The following is a 12,722-nucleotide window of genomic DNA, read 5'->3' as shown; positions in this document are numbered from 1 at the left end:
AATTCTCTTTAGTAAATAAAAACAATAACAGCAGGCAGATGAAATAAATTGGTTACTGATTACTAATAAATGGATTACTAAAGATAATTTCTTAAATTTCATAAATCAATGGGCCATTCTGTTATTAATTCTTATTATAAAAAACATTTCCTAGAACATTTTAGTTTTTATGGCTTCACCTAATTTGAAAATTAGTTGATTTTAATCAATAACACCTAACAGGATCCAACAAGAGTATATTATTTTAGAAGTAGGACATTTGCTTATTTAAAAAATTAATTCTTCTCTCTAAAGCATTACTATTTTAAAAATGTCAATTGAACACTTGAGGTCTCTTCTAACGGAGATATACGATTACTCCTATGAGTCATGCTGTGGCATGCGCTGTAAGTGCTTTCCAACTTCGTATTAAGTTCCTAAACTGAGAGTCCGCGTACGGGTTTCCTTAGCTGCTTTTTCTGTTAACTCTGGCTTGACTTGGTGATGACTAACTTCTTTGCCCTTATCAATAGCTCAAATATCTTTTATTTCAGGGTTAGTTCTATCCATTCTGCATCCTATTCCCAAATCAAACACAGCGACTCATCTCTTAGTAAGTACTGTTTTAATATACTAAAAAGATTTTTATTATAGTCGTCTCTTTCATGTTTACATTTACACATCATTAGTGTATGTCTTTTACGAAGATAACAGCAAAGCATGGACGCGTGCAAGATAGTTTGTAGACGATAAGGTATTACTGGGTGCTTATTATGGATAAAATACAACTCTTGAGAGGCATATTGACGTTTCTGTGTCGTCCTTTTATTGACTATTTGACGCTTAATATAAGTTTCAGTATTTATTCATGCATGAGAATAACCAGATTTTAATATTTAAAAACATGAGTCAAACATCAGAAAGGAAAATTCGTGATTTCAAAATTTCTAAAAACATTTAAAATTCGTGTATTTATCAATACGGAAAAATGTTCCTTAGAAGTGTGGCAAATTTTCCTCCTTGAAATAAATAATACTTTCTAAAATTACACGTCACTTTCTTTTCGAAGAGTTATGTAATGAGTCGGAAAGAGGTTAACTATACGGTATGTTTATAGAGTATAGCTTATTACAGGAGGATTTATTATTGTGATTATTATTATTTAAAAATTACTTTCCATGTTGCAAATTAAGTTTCCATTTAATTATTTTTCATATAACGTGCCATTTCCAGTAGTATCGTTTTGAAATGCGTGACAAATAAATTAAGTATTTCAGAATACCTGTTTTAGCGTTATCTAGGTATGTTCTCAAATAACTTCAAATCTTCAAATATATATATATATTATCCAAGAAACCCAGGTGATCAGATCTGTGAACAGTTAACCTTTCTAAGAAAAAATCATCATGCTATATTCAACCATTTATGTTTCAGTAGTTATTGGAGTTATAATTAAAAAATTGTGTAATTTACTTAACAGTATCAGTGAATTATGCTAATTGATGGAAATCCGAAGTAGCAGAGTATTTTCTAAATATGCACATCAGTTATTTTGATTCTCGTTTTAGCCTTGAAAAATTTCCTTAAAAAAAAAAAAAAAAAAAAAAAAAAATTCTTGCATGCAGTTCTTTTACTTTTTTTTTTTTTTTCTAGAATTTACCTGGCAAAAAAATTTGATATTTTGTCGTTTGCTTCCTCGTGGTTCCTAGTGCTTATTAGAGCTGATTGTTTAATTCTTTTGATCGAAAATCACGCACCTCACTGGTAGTGTACTTCTTCATTCATAAATATCAACCCATTTAGAAATGAATCTCATTTGAATTCGCTACTGTGATCCATATCAAAATTTGCTCTTAAATGATGTTCTTATGCAACTCATTAATCGCAAAATTAATATATTAATTTTGTAATTAACAAATTAATATACACTGCTTGGAAAGAAGTTAACGGACAGCATAGTGTGAGGAACATACACCCATGACGCCCACCTTAATAACAACCTTTCGCTGCGATGATTGCAGCAAATCCTACGGGGCATACTTTTCACAAAGCGTACAATAGGTCCTGGACTGTTGTGGGACGGACGTCCCTTGACCTCATTGGACGCTCCGCTTCATCCCACAGATGGTCATTAATATGGTTAAGATCAGGGCTCTGTGGAGGCCAGTCAAGTGTGGTGACGTTCATGTCCATAAACCACGCAGTTAGAGCAGCAGCTTCATGATACGATGCATTGTCTTGCTGAGACAGACAATGGTCAGTCGCATAAAAATGCCACAAAGTAGGAAGCATTGAATTGTCCGGAATGTTCAGACACCGCTCGGAGTTCATTGTTCGTGTGTCACGAACAATGAACAAATAGAGGTCCAAAGCCAAGCCAGGAAAAATCAGGACCATACCATCACACTGCCTCCTCCGAATTTCATAGTTGGTGTTACGCACTCTGGTAAGAGACGTTCACTGGGCATCCACACACCCATACCCGTCTCACTAGAAGTAACAATGATAGTGTCCTATGATGTTTGAAGGATATACATTAAAGGATATATTTTTCCAGATGCATGGATTTTACCTTGTAGCAAATATACAAGAAGAGAGGAGATATCTCTATAATTATTGGTAATCATGGGTTTTCTTTAAAAAAATAAAATAGGAGATAATATGGTTATATTCCAGTCCCAGTGGACTGGAATATAACCACATAAATCTCAGTTGCTAAGACTGTTCCTCCAATTTTTAGAGTTATCTTGCAATTTTATTTTCATCCATATCCTTTTATTTTTATTTTTTTAACCATCCGCCACCTTATGACTTGCACAAACATCATATCACTATGTGGATTTAAAGTCACAGCCTGTTTGAGAGGTGAGACGTTATCCACTCAGCCACCTCGACGGTAAATATACTGAAGACACGTTCGTAAAAGGTTCTTCTGTAAACCTACTCGCATTTGTACCATGAGTGGGACAAGGATCAAACGACAATGACAAACAACCACAGTGGAATTCAAACCGCAGCTTTTGGGTTGGAGAGCGGATATTCTAACTATTCATCCAAATATATCGAACAATAAAAGAAATCCAGATCACAGTTTTGGGGCTGTTTTTCTTAAAGATTAAGAATTGGCAATATGTTAAGAATTAATATTACAAAAAGCATTCGAAAATGGTTAGAAAGACCTGCATTTGAATCCAGTTTCTTTCAAGAATGTTTACGAGTATAATGCCTTTTCAACTGCAGGTGAATAGTTGGTCTCATACTGCAGGGATGGCAGATTTTTCTTCACTTTTTCATCCTGCAGACTAGGTAGAAGAACATAGTCTGTTTGGTTCGATTCGGAAGTGGGAAGAGGTGTTGATTATGAAATTTTCAGACAGCAAGTCAATTTGGTGTTGCGGTGGCTAATTTATGAGAAATTTTCAACTGAAGGTGCATCAGCTCGTTTCATACAGAAATGACAAAGGTTTCTTCCTGGAAACTTGAATTTGTATGTATCCTTTGCAAAATAGACAAATTGGCCAAAGTGTACAATTGATGGAGATCATAGATTATAGTGATATAACGAACTTTCTATTGTATTAAAAGCGTTTTTTTTTTTTTTACTTATATGGAACAGGAAGAAGAAGAGGTCTCCCGTGCTGTGAATGAGTGGTTTCATTACTCATCACGTGTTTGAAATTGAGATCTAAATAAGAATCCCATCTGTGATGGAGAAATTTTTTTATCGCTAATTCGGCACTGAAAAGTGATCTAACAAATTTTCGCAAAGTCAGTCAGTTTGAGACCCATAATACTAAAATTGTACTGAAACCGTCGTAATTTTGGTCCTAGAGTCTAGAGCCAAACTTACCTCTGTTTCGCTATTATGACTGTCAATTGCATATAGTCTAGGACCTAGACCAGTGGTTCTTAACCGGTGTTCCCTGGAACACTTGTGTTCCGCAAACTTGTCACAAGTGTTCCACCGGTGACAAATGTCACATGACACAGTTCTGAGTGTAATGACTACTCTGATCCTAACAACTGAAGACTGCTATGTCTTCAGTTGTTAGGATCCCAGTGTCTTGTATGCGGGGGAAAACTATCCAATAGCGCAATGGTTCCTGCTAAGTTAAAACGCCACTTTACTACGAAGCACGCCAATCTTGCTTCAAAAACTGTAGATTATTTCAAGAGATTATTGGACATACAAGTTAAACATAAAATATTTTGAAAAGATTGTTAAAATTTCCGATGAGGCACAACTTGCATCATATAAGGTAGCGGAATTAATTGCTGTAAAATTAAAACTCCATACTATAGCAGTCTCTTATTTTACCAGCATGTTGTGAAATAGTAAACATTATGTTGGCAACGAAGCAAAAAAGGAAATTATGAAAATTCCTCATTCGGACGATACAATAAAAAAATAAAATTAAAGATATGCCAGATGATATTGAGAAAACAGTTACCAATAAACTTTCCAAACAACATTTTGCTTTACAAATTGACGAGTCCACTGACATTAGCGGTAAAGCTCATATACTAGGATTCGTTCGTTTCGTTAATGAAAACGAAATAGTGAATCAATTTCTATGCTGCAGAGAACTTACCGAACGTACAACAGGACAAGATATTTTTGACTATTACGTCATATTTGGAAAATTTTAAAATTTCATGGGAGCTGTGTGTAGGAATTTGTACGGATGGTGCTCCATCCGTACAAATGGTAGGCTCTATTAAAGAATTTGTTACCCTTGCAAAGAAAATAAACCGAAATATATGTACTCACTGTTTTTTGCACAGAAAATCCCTAGTTTCAAAAACATTTACCAGCAATATTAAAACCTGTACTAGACCAAGTTGTAAATGTGGTAAATTACATCGTCAAGACCTTTAAAAGTACGCCCTTTTAAAAAACTTTGCATATCTATCGAAGCCAAGTACAAATCTTTGGTTTTTCACACTGAAATAAGATTGTTATCCAGGGGTAAAATGTTATTCCGAATTTTAGAACTTAAGAATGAATTATCGGCCTTTTTTTTTCAAAATGAAGGTACAATGCTTTTGTAAAATGTCTTCAAAATGATATTTGGTGTGCTAAAATAGCATATTTAGCCGATCTTTTTAATTACTTAAATAGCATTAATACAAGTACCCAAGGGAAAATGAAATATTTTGACATCCACTGACAAATTGTCAGCTTTTCAGAAAAAAGTCTCTTTGGAAAAACCGCATATCAAAAAAAAAATACAGTAGATATGTTTCCTTCGCTTCATAATAAAATGTAGAGGGAATTGTTTCCGTTATAACAGAACATTTAACAATATTGGAAGAAAAGATTTCAAGTTACTTTCCGTCCTTAAATACACACAATTATGACTGGATACGGAATCCATTTGGCACAGTTTACATCGCGTTGTAAATTTTCGTAACAAGAACAATTAGTTACCTTGTCAACGGATCGTACTCTAAAAATGAAATTCTCTGAAACAACTCTTGAGGAATTTTGGATTTTTGTCCAATCCGAACACCCAGCTCTCTCCACAAGGGCACTGAAAATTTTGTTACCGTTTTCAACATCATATTTGTGTGAGCTCGTTTTCTTAATATTAACTAAAAACGTGAAAGACTTACTAATATAGACAAAGAGATGAGGGTAGCTATGTCACATATTAGTCACATATTGTCACATATTGCTGAAATATCAAAAGCCGACAAACTCAAGTATCGTATTAAAATAAATTCCATTTTTATAAAAGGCAAGTCCACGCATATTTTTATTGTTAGTTTTATGACCCTAATGTTCTTGGTGTTCCCCGAATTTTTCTTATAATCAAAAGTATTCCATGACTTCGAAAAGATTAAGAACCACTGACCTAGACTATATGCAATTGACAGTCATAATACGAGAATTAGCATTCCGTCATGTTATTCTGTGAAAATTAATTTCCAATTCTGCGTTTCTGTTAGGCCGCATGCAAAAGAAGAATTTAAATTTTTCGTACAACTTGGTAACGTTTGGTAAATAATGACCACAGATGTTTGTTAATACGCCAAAACAGCGGACTAAGCAAGTATATTATGTAGTTAACAAGCCATTGTTTTGCGGGTTGGAATACAATTTTTCACGAGGAAAAACGCTGCTACTTACATTATGTGACCTTCTGACCCACTTTAGTTTTGTAGAAATAGTTCATAAATCAGTCTAAGTGGATGTCAGTTGTCAGCTCTTTCAAAAAATTAGCAAAACTTAAGAAACAATGTGAGCAACTCCCTTTTTTTCCCCTAACCATCAGAGGCATAATTCTGTATGTTTTGTTATCTCTGGGGTAAAGTTCATATTAAAAAAAAAAAAAAAAGAAGAAGAATGAAAGAAAAAAAGAAAGAAACGAAAGTTGTTGAGTTTACTGTTTCTCAAAGTAAGAGTCATGGCAGAATCTTTTCCTCTGGAAATCGTACTTTAACATCGGAGATCCAATCTGTGGCATCTGTTACTGATTGGAAACAGTAGAACACGCATTCTACAGTTCTTACATAAAATTAAGCGTATTATGTGGGAAGAACAAGTTCATGTGAGCCGCATGTGTAGTTAGGCATGCATCTGACTCATAATTAAGCACTTGCCACGTAGACTCCAATATTTCTTACATTTGTGATTATAGACATCTCTAATTTTGTGAAAAGTTCTCGGGTTCCTGTTAACTTCCGTTCCTCAACATTTTCAGTTTCTTTATGTTAATAATATCTCCGTTTGATACCCTTATAATTACGTGAATAGCCTGATATATTTACCTAAATTCTCGTTGCACGCGAAACACTGACTCAAAATTTGCATACCATTTACAAAGACACAAAATTTTGTTGAATTATGGCCATCTTGACATCTGTCGAATTATACCGGAATAGGCACATATATGCGCAAAACTCAGGAAACTGTTAATAGTTAAGTTTGAAAAAAAAAATCTGTATTTAAAATACAGAAATTCTTTTCCGGAATCCCCCTCTCTTCCGAGATCTCATCTTATGTGCTAGACTCATTGGTCTGTCATGGCAAAGTAAATTAGATCAGCTGCTTACAAACCTAATTAATAGTCTGATATGGTGGTTAATCCCATTTCTGTATAGTGCATTATATCTGCCAAGTGCGTGTATTCTCTGACCGATTTGTCCGCCTTGGATGCAAAACTCAAGTTCCCGTGCGAGATTCTTCCATCTTGGTTTGAGACAGGCTAACTCACTAGTGGAAAAATCATAATGGTTCTTCGTTTCACAGGCTTGATTCCAACACAGATCTTTCGAATTTAAGGCGGTGGCGTTGTCGACTGAACTAGAAGCTCTTCACTTCGCAGATATATATTCCTCATTGTGTAATTATTTTTTGTTTAATTTGATAAATCACACTTTAAAGCAGTGTAGGCTTTCAAAGTTTCTATTTATCATCGAGGTAATAAATAGAACTCGACTCACTAAAAGTTTTGTAACCGATGGCTTAGCCTATCGTATTACTGCATTATGGTGGATATTAACGTAGAATCGCTGTAGTTGGTGATGAGCGAAGCTTGAGTCTCTCAAGGACATCCTACATATTAGATATTTCATTAATATAATACCCCGTGCTTGATTTCTTACCGCTTCTCAGTTACTGAAAAAGATCTGAAAAGCATCGATAAACATATTTTTCCGTCTCTTTTTGTGTTCGAATGTTTTTAAAGTGTAGCCTGTCTGAGTCTAAAGTCAGATATGTTTTAATAAAATATTTTTCTGTGTTTCTCTCGGTTAAATAGGAAATAAAATCGTTAACCAGTTATGATTTCCGCTTTTAATATTTAAGAAACAAATATGTAATAAATAGGCATTCTTGTATATAAATATATAAATGTCACTGTTTGTCTTTTTTTAATTTATTTCAATGACTTCATAAGTTCTTTGACCCCGTTATGAAGCTGAATCACTTTCATTTAACAGAGTGTGAAGGTTTTTGTTTCTTTTTTATATTAAAAAGCATTGCCCTTTTCAAAGGCTTCAGAATAAGCTGTCAGAATTGTCATTACAGAAGACAAAATTAATACTGCGCGGAAAGAGTAAATGATCGATTAAAAATCGAAATATGCGATTTTCAAAAATTATCAGAAATTTAAATAAAAAAAAATTAAAGTACGAGCTCGTACTATTGACACATTCCAGATCCTGCTCCTGCATTGAAGTAATTTCAGAAACTTAGAAAACTTATATATTTATTTTTTATTTTATTTTTTCAAAATCGATTTTTGAGCCGAAACAGCTTTTCAAGCCTCCTCTGAAATGGAACGCACTTCGGATTCTCATCAAATACCAGTATACATCAAGATAATATTTCAAATTCACGCCTTCTTGATAGTCAAGGATGCAAATGAAGTGATTAATGCTTTCATTCTCCGTCCTCTCACTTATTTTCTTTTTTTAGAAAATTACAGTGACTAACACTGTTAGTAAGACAGAAAAAAAAAAAAAACAGACGTACAAAAGCCAGAAGGACCAACGAATGAGATGTCGTCTGGAAATTCGGCAAGTGTGAATAGCCGGCCTTGGGGGTCGAAACGTATTTATAACACCTGTACTTTTAGCTCGCTTGAAGTTTATCACACAGAGAGAGAAGGGTGGAAGTCCTTTCTGCTATGCAGAAAATATCTCGACACGAAAAATAAAAATAAAAAAAATCTCTAGTCTCTTTTCTAGATGAAAAATGCATCGAGAGAGAGAGAGATGCAGGAACTAAGATGGAAAAATTGGGTCACTGTATTCCAGAGCCAAACTTTTGTGCTAAATTTCGCAGGACAAGAATAATAACTGCCTAAAATGCAGGTTTTGTTTCTCTTCAATAATCCTACTTATATATAAAGAGTACTTCTGTGTTTCGTTTCTGATTGGTGGTGGTGGGATGGTAATCCGATAACTGGATTCAAATATCCTTCAATATCATACAGCTCATATAAGGGGTTTTATAAGAGCTGCCAGTGATTTAATGCTCACTTCATTGTATCTGCTATTAAAACTTGCTATTAAAAATTTTCGAAGGAATTATACATCTGTAGAATGTTATTATGCATTCCATTATTAACTAATTATAACCTGGTTCGTATGCCATAATTTATTTTTTAATGCACTCCATATTTATATGAAGGACGTAAATACTCAATGAAAACTTCAAATCGAAGTGTTCTAGCGAACGTGACCTTGGAGTATAAGTTTATCAGCACTCGCATTTTGTCTATCCCGTTTTTGATTTGTGATTGGATAAGAAGTTAAGTTTTAGCAGATTTTTTTTTTATGTATAAATCTTTAGTACATTAGCACCATGGGCGAGCTAAGAGTTAGATAATTCTGAACTCTGTCCTAGGATCTCTTTCACGTCACTGTAGGCCTCCAATAAGTTCGCTATCCACTCAGTCAACCAGGCTAGCCTATTTATAATCAGGATTCAAATATCCTGCAGTAATACACTCATTATATAAATTATTTCATAAAATTTGACAATTCGAAATTTTATTTTATTTTTGGATCCGAAATATAAATTTTAAAATATTTATATATGTATGAATTTCTTTAGTTACATTTAGTGATTTCCGAATTAGTATTTTTCGTCCAGTAATGTTTAATAAAGTAATAATACGTGTACTGATGTTTATGAGTCCCATTCACTAAAGGTTATAAATCTATATGCAATTGAATACTAAGTTAACTAAGGATAGCTCGCGAACCCTGCTGTAGAGAGACCAAAGTCATTTTTTTTTCATACTCCAGTTTAGGCCTCTATTAAGTAAAGTGGCGGTCTCACCAGGGCAATGAAAATCATCTACCACCTAAAGAAATTCGTAAACATCTGTTTCAGAGTGCAATTATAACCCTTAAATTGGCATTTGCAAACTGAAAGCTGTCCACTTGGCCAATCTAGCTAGCTATGTTTTAAGAAATATATGATAAAATTACAATTTTATTTTATTTTAAAATAAACTTTAAAAATAATTAAAGTTTATTTTAAATACTTAGCAGGTTTCTGACGTATTACTGTTTATTAGCTATTTATTTTTAGCAATTAGTAGTACAGGATAGGGAAGTATTTCTACCTGGTTGGATTACGTGAGTATTTATCATCCCCCTCCCCTACAAAAAAAAAATCTTCACGTAACACAACGACAGCCTTATCATATATTGACTAATATAATTAATAGGACGTTTCCGAATTTCATCTTTACCTCGTTAATGTTTTAGAAGGCTATCTTGAAATTATCTAATCTCTAAAGCTATGTCTATAATTTTGCCAAGAAATGACGGTCGAATGAGAGATGCTCTAAAAAAGATAGTATAAATTAAATTTACTTGATTGTTATTACACTACTGATCCATTTTTGATTATACAGTACATTATGCATTTACTTGTTTTAATTTGTGGGCTATTTGCAAATAAGTTTTAATTAGCAGAAAATTTCATTATAGCTGGAGCAACATTCCTGCGATGTCACTGATAGGAACGAATATTATGCAGAAATTTATCTATGCTGTTATTTTTAAGTTATTGTTAGTTCAGCTATATTCGTCTGTCTTATTCTTGGTAACAAAACAGCACTAAAAGTATAGTAAAATTGATATGGTATAATAGGATACAATAAAACATAATAAAATGATGGGCAAATAAAAAAGGTGTATATCTTTAAGAAGTGTATTTCGTAAAATTATTAATATCAGTTTGACTCATTTTGCCAATAAAAATTATCACACAGATTGAACCTCCTGAACATCGTTATGTGTGTATCCTAAATTCCAATTTTTATTCAATTCCATCTAACAGCGGATTGCGTTGAGTTATTGTACTGCCAACTTGGTTGGCCAAGTCGTTAGCGTATCCGCTCTCCAACAGCTAAGCGCAGATTCGAATCCTACGTGGGCATAAATGTTTGTGATTGTCTTTAGGTTGGAATTGAATTTTATTGCCCGGTGTGAGACCACCCTGTCCCGCTTATTGCAGGCCTGAAGTGACTTAAAAAAAGTTCGATGTTTAGACTCTAGGGCAGGATTTCCATACTATGTAACAAATAAATAAAATTAATGAAAATAGAAAATATAATCCTTAGCCCACCCAATATACGAATGTACTATAGGTTTCCAAAAAGTTTTCATGTATGGGGAGCCACACACACACACACACACACACTTTAAAGACTTTTTGACCCCGAAAATCGTCTGATTGAAACAAAAATTTAAATTGCTCTACAAGTTGTTTGAGCATTCCGAATACCAAATGTGAATAAAATCTGTCCAGCTAGAGTCCAAAATAACTTGTGTGCTGACGGATAAGACAAGACGAAGACACTTTATGCATTTTTCGAAAATCGCCTTTTAAAAATATGTAGTATGCGCGATGGGCATCCCTGTAGAATGAACTTCACCGCATGTTAGATTTGATGTACAGAGCAGATTCGTGTATAATCATGTGATTGTAAATGTGATACATATTATCAAAATTGCAAACGAAACTCGTAAATTAATGCAAACACCAATCACCCGATAGTATACGAGTGGTTATGCTATTTTAAACATGAATGAATACATTGCTTGGAAAAGAGTCAATGGACACTCCCGTGCCATTTAACGAGCCACGTGTTTTTAGACGTATGAATTGGAGGAATATGATTCTCCCAAGGTAGTGCAACTTTGTCCGGGTGAAATGGCTTCAAGAAGGGAACTGACGGAGTCTAAAAGGGAGTTATCATAGGGTGTCATGTTGCATACCTATCTGTCTGGCAAATTGTTGACAAATCGGGCCATCCAAGGTCAACAGTCAGTTATACCATACTAAGATGGAAGCGTAGGGAGTCAACTGCAAGTGCTACCGATGAGTGGTAGCACTCATCGGCCGACCCGTTGAATGCGGAGTTACAAGCATTGACTGGAACACGAATCTTCACAAAAACATTCACAACCAAGGTTCAGTTCACTATGTGTTTCCATGGTAAGACCGCAATATACAAGCCCCACATTACCCGAACCAGCATCGTCGTCTTCAGTGGTGCAAAGAGCGTGTACAGTGGGACTTCGGAGCTTGGAAAGCTGTGTTATGGAGCGACGAATCATGCTACACCCTCCACCGAGCAGATAGACGCGTGTGGCGGATGCCCGGTGAACGACCTTTACCAGAGTGAGTAACCCCAACTATGAAATTCGGAGGCGGTAGTCTGATGGTATGGTCCTGTTTTTCCTAGTTTGGCCTTGTACCGTTATTTGTGATGCCACGAATACTGAACTCCAAGCGGTGTCTGAACATTCTGGACAATGCAATCTTCGTACTTTGTGGCATTTCTATGGAACGGATCGTTGTCTTTTTCAGCAAGACAATGCACCGTGTCATAAGGCTGCTGCTGCTGTAGCTGCGTGGATTGTGGACATGAACGTCACCACACTTGACTGGTTTCCACAGAACCCTGATCTCAACTCTGATCAGGACCTCATTACATGCCTACAGGAAGAATGGTATAAACTTCCCATTGATCGCTGTCCTACGCTTGTGGAAAGTATGCCCCGTAGGATTGCTGCAGTCATCATAGCGAAATGAGGTCCTACATCTTATTAAGGTGGGCGCCAAGGCTGTTTGTTTCTCACACTATGGTATCCGTTGACTTCTTTCTAAGAACTGTTCCAAGCACTATGTCTATGAAATTCATTTGGCAGAAATTAAGAAACGGTGATTGAAGTTGGTTATTTATTATGAAGCAGGATACTCATTTCAT

General features: G+C 34.9%; 1 protein-coding gene across 1 annotated transcript in view; it reads left to right on the top strand.

Moving 5' to 3' along the window:
- The first annotated feature begins 420 nt into the window (after positions 1 to 420).
- The window catches only part of LOC150100464 (uncharacterized), a 74,006-nt gene continuing 61,704 nt past the window's right edge, over positions 421 to 12,722 (top strand). Inside the window, exon 1 of the mRNA XM_090402844.1 lies at positions 421 to 592. The gene's annotated coding sequence lies outside the window, so the exon portion shown is untranslated. The remainder of the gene's footprint in view (positions 593 to 12,722) is intronic.

The sequence above is a fragment of the Typopeltis vanoorti genome, chromosome 13, assembly GCF_054136105.1.
Source record: "Typopeltis vanoorti isolate ZY-2024b chromosome 13, IOZ_Tvanoo_1.0, whole genome shotgun sequence".
Classification (NCBI taxonomy): domain Eukaryota; kingdom Metazoa; phylum Arthropoda; class Arachnida; order Uropygi; family Thelyphonidae; genus Typopeltis; species Typopeltis vanoorti.
The sequence above is the reverse complement of the archived record's forward strand: the minus strand, read 5'-3'. Positions and strand labels throughout refer to the sequence as shown.